Here is a 5,316-nt window from a genome sequence, read left to right as displayed (position 1 = left end):
GCAAAATCAATTATTTTAAATTAAATTCAGTGTTTTATTGTTTCTTTTTATTTAATAATAAAACCAAAATAATCAAATATTTACTTGAACTAATAATTTATCAGAAATATAATACAAGATTAAGTTTAATTCAGTATAAAAATTACAATTCTAAAAATTCATATTTGTAAAAGTGAAATTAGAATCTTCAACTTCAAACTAATAAGTGCAACTTAAAACTAATATTTACAACTTAAAACTAATAGATATAAGTAATAATCATGAACTTTATTACTTTAGCCTTAATTTGATGTTTTTTCTGTTTAAAACGCCAGACCACAAATCTCCGGAGCTCCCCACATATAGAGTGTTTATCCTTATCGGGAAGCATATCTAAAATGAAACATTATAAGTTAAGACATTTAAATATATACCAGTAAAAAAAATTTCGAAAACAAACCCTACGCACTTTAGTTTTAGTAGCGATTCCTTCTCCTTGCGCTCTCTAAATTGTAAATTAGATTAGATTGTCAGAAAACATACCACGTAGTATGCCGTCCACACTACCTTTTGCACCTTTGACTTCAATATTAGTCGTATCTGTACAAAAAAAAAAAAAAAAAAAAACATGCGGTAAATATTACAATCTTATAATATTTAAAAACGAAATATTTATTATAGCATCCGTGCTTTCCTTTTTTGAAAGAAAGAGCGCACGTGACATGGGCAGGTTCGAAGCGAGCTCCTCGTAATGCTCGTCCGCCAAGTCACCGGTGATGCGGCTAATTGAATGGTGGGTCTTTGCCGCTATAACGCGGTCATTCGCGCAATAATTTACTTTCTGCCTGCACCTCGGCCTTTTCTGGCATCTAGAAAATTAAAATATAAAAATTAGCTTCTGTTTTAATTTTGAATGTAATACTTCGTTACTTACTTTGTCCTTTAGAGACTTTTCAATGGCAGTGAGACAGGTCTCAATGACTTCCAGCTTCCGCATTATATCTGAAAAACATAAATGTGTTTTTATAAAGCAATACTAATATATTTATATATTAATACATTATACCTGCATGGCCATCAGACGATGGTGACGGTACCACAATTTGTGATGATTCTACTGGAGGACCGCAAACGAGATTGTAAGAAATTTTTTTAAGCACTTTATCTGTAAAAAAATATTAATAAAAAATAAATAATATTTATGTTGAATACAACCTCAACCAACCACGAGATCATAGAAATTCATTCTATGAAAAATAAAAAAAAAGGTGATGAATGAGTGGAGCTAAAAGAATTTTATAATCTATAGCTATGGAAAAATATTTATATTTAATATCTAACCAGCTTGAGACTACCTCATTTTCTCAAACTTTACCTACAAATAAGCATAAATCTGCAGACTACATAAATAGTTTAAAAAATTAAAATGTAAATATCCTTTTTTGAAGCAAGCTTGAAAATTTTAATTTTAATTTTAATTTATTTTTTAAAATCCTGCTTCGGAGCAGAAATATATATATATATAGTCTCTCTTTTATTTTAAACAAGTTTAGATATTCTTCTTACGAATAGACGTCTTGGACGAACAAATGAACATTTGTAGGTATAGAGGAGGTTCTCCAGTTGAAGAATATATATAGTTATACTCGCGGGAATATTCGAGATATTTGCGTTTAAAGCTGAAAATTACCACAATTTAAAGGTCGTATTTTTCGATATAAAACTAATTTTACACATATATTTCGTATTTTTATKTCCACTAGCTCTTCACTAATTCGTGTGAATTTTTTTTTAATATTAAACTTATCATTCAACTATATTTATTTARCATCAACTAAAAGATTACAATATTGATCTCAAGCCTCCTTTATCCGATCATACCCATTTTATTCCTAAAATCCTGGAACGGTATTCTAAAGTCGACATAGTTATATTTTAAATTTTTTACATTTACACTTGTATGTATGTATATATATATGTAGCTATAACGCACAAATTACTTTTCAAAAAAAAAAAAAAAGCTAAATCTATAACAACTTTCTGAATTAAATATGCACTGTTTAACTTTAATAATTTAAAACTTACTCCCTTATTTGTTTGTCATACGCAATATATTTTATTTGAATTCTCCAAATGCTCCAAATGAGTTCTGAAATATTAAAATTTTTAATTATACACACAACATTCAATTCACACTGCTTCCCTTTTTCCCCTTGTTAAACTGGGAAAAGATCCGTGAAAGGAGAATCGACACACACCACCAAAGCAAAGCTGCTTTCGACAGCACGAAAAGAAGCTGCCTTTATGCCGCGATGTCTGAATTTGGTATCCCCGCAAAATTAATACGGCTGTGTAGGCTGACGTTGAGCAACACCAAAAGCTCCGTCAGAAGGATCTCTCCGAGCTGTTCGATACCAAATGAGGTTTCAGACAAGGCGATTCTCTATCGAGTGACTTCAACTCGCTTCTGGAGAAAATAGTCCGAGCTGCAGAACTAAATAGAGAAGGTACCATCTTCATCATCCTGTCATCAAACAAACAGTGGTCGCACCCGCGACTTGGTACTCACGTCACTGTTGACAGTCATAACTTTGAAGTCGTATATAATTTCGTCTATCTTGGAACCAGCGTAAGAACCACCAACAATGCCAGTCTGCAAATTCAACGCAGGATAACTCTTGCCAACATTGGCTACTTCGGACTGGGTAGGCAATTGAGGAGAAAAGTCCTCTCTCGACAAACAAAAACTAAACTCTATAAGTCACTCATAATTCCCGTCCTGCTACATGGTGTAGAAGCTTGGACGATGCCAACAACTGATGAGTCAACATTACGAGTTTTCGAGAGAAAAGTTCTGCAAATATCCCATTCCATGGAACGATGAGCTGTATGAGATATATGATGACATTGACATGTTGTCCGAATGGACGAAAACACTCCAGCTCTGAAAGTATTCGACGCTGTACCCACCGGTGGAAGCAGAGGAAGACCTCCAGTTCGTTGGAAAGACCAGGTGGAGAAGGACCTGGCTACGCTTAGAATATCCAATTGGCGCCACGTAGCGAAAAGAAGAAACGACTGGCGCGCTGTTGTTAACTCGGCTGCAATCGTGTAAGCGGTGTCTACGCCAATTAAGAAGAAGAATAATATACATGTATATATATGTATATAAGTATATAAGTGTATATATTTATCATAGAAATTAATTATAAAATATCGATAATAAGTAACGAATTTACCTTTTCGTTGTCTTCTTCTTGAAAAATTGGGTATTCGTCTTTCTTACCGTGCGATTATGGACTGTGATACAGTCTTAAGTCTCTAACTTTGAGATTTTAAGTTAGAGAAAATTTTTGAGACTTGAGACGACTTTGCTGTTCTGTAAGTGACAGTCGCAAAATCTAACATAGCCAAAAAACATAATTATCAATTAAATAAAAACATATGTTGACTTTGTGTCATAATATTTATATTTAGTATGTAAAATTGTTTTATTTTTAACCTTTTTGGGTTTGAGTTGCTTACAAAATATAAAAAACGACAATCGATTAATATGTATGATGATCTCTATTCAGTATATTCAAAATGGCAGACAAGAGTTCTTTTTGGTTTTGTGGCACGCTAACTACCAGGTCTCAAATTTGAGGCAATATTTTGAGACTAACGCTAGAGACTATTTAGAGAATAGTAACTCGTCACTTATTGAGATTTTACCTCAAAATGTCTCACATAGAGACTAGTACTATGTTCGGACCGACCACATAAAAATATGTATCGCTTGGTATTCTCATATTAAGGAGATTCTCTTGTTCTTGCAAAACCTTGCACCGTGCAGAAATTGCAGAATTTTCCCTTTGGTGCAACGGCACAACAACAAACACACGCAGAAATTTAATCGCAATGGCTGTAAAATATGTCAAAACCCATGCTTATTTTCGTGCCGTTATATATCCCTTGATTCTGCAATGGGTGTTCTCTTGGCCTGCCATATTTCGGATTTTTGCAATTTATATCATCGTGCCATCTTGCAAGAGAATGCCGCTTTTGATAGTTGTCAGTGAAAACTCATCGAATACACACATTGTGGGTCCGAACGGCTATATATTGTAGCTTCCGAGTTAGAGGGGGTTTGAATTGCAGTAGTTGTAGTATGATTTGCTTGTTTCCATTTGTAAAGCAAAAGTTAATAACTGTAGGATATCTATTATGTTTTCATGTTTTTTTTAAATTTAATAAAGATGTTTTATATGAAATTTTTGATTTGCAGATATTGCATTTTGCATACCACTTTCGTCTACCACTTCAAACATCTGCCACACTTCACTTGTTATCCTTGATACATTTCCAGCCATTATTAAAAATTATAAGAACGTTAAACTCAAAAGYTCAAACCACTATGACGAAAAACAGCATATATACATATAAATATACAATACACAGAAGAAAAAAGCTACTTTTCTGCTATTTGCTATTGTGATCGCATGTTCTGTGCTATTAAAAAACCACAGTTTCACAAACTTATTCTGCTATCGCAATTCATAAAATGAAACTGTTATCGCAATTCACAGGTTCGAACTTCTATCGCAAATCACAGTTTCGAACTGCTATTTATAAAATATGATCGCAGTTGCGATATGCGATTTTTCAATTACAGCGAAAAATCACCGATAGTGAAATATCGCTCATCACTAATACAAATGTGTTTTCAAAATGTTTTTAATGTCGGTCCGAACATTGTAAAGAGACTGGTTACAGAATATCGCTATTATTCTAGCAAATTAACATTATAATATGTTTAGAATGTCGATAGTTTTTCTCTATCTTACTTACGTACATATTCTCCCATTCGATTGAAAATTCCAGCAAATGTAACGGTGTTAATGAACAGCTGAACATTTTCAATGTGTTTGTGCAATCTGTATCCTCCGTCTTGCAGGGCTAGTAGATGTGTTACAGTTAAGTACGACGAGTTACATTATCACCAGGGTTAAATTCTTTTTCCATTTAATAAGTGGGAATGCGGTAATGAAGTATGTCAAAGGTGAATGCCTTTATAATATAAAGATATTGTCTTGACAACGGCCTGATGGTGGATAAGCAGGTTTTCCCCCTCTTGGTTGCAGATAGCCTAGTGGTGTTGCACATTATTCCAAGCATTCACTTCTATGACTTTTTGTTTTGAAGCGATTATGGATTATCTAACTTTTTCGATGTAGTCGAAAACAATCAATGGCTGTTTTGCCGTTTTGATCGGCCCATTCATTTCCGGTAATACCGGTGTGTCCAGGGATCCACATAATTTTTATATTTATGTTACCGACTGGTATGTTTTTAATT

At 33.5% G+C, this 5,316-nt stretch overlaps 1 pseudogene; it reads right to left on the bottom strand.

Moving 5' to 3' along the window:
* Positions 1-496: 496 nt before the first annotated feature.
* On the bottom strand, positions 497-2,110 carry LOC108971921 (annotated as a pseudogene).
* Between the last annotated feature and the right edge of the window lie 3,206 nt (positions 2,111-5,316).

The sequence above is a fragment of the Bactrocera latifrons genome, unplaced genomic scaffold (genome assembly GCF_001853355.1).
Source record: "Bactrocera latifrons isolate USDA-ARS-PBARC rearing strain unplaced genomic scaffold, ASM185335v1 scaffold_366, whole genome shotgun sequence".
In the NCBI taxonomy this organism is placed as follows: domain Eukaryota; kingdom Metazoa; phylum Arthropoda; class Insecta; order Diptera; family Tephritidae; genus Bactrocera; species Bactrocera latifrons.
The sequence above is the reverse complement of the archived record's forward strand: the minus strand, read 5'-3'. Positions and strand labels throughout refer to the sequence as shown.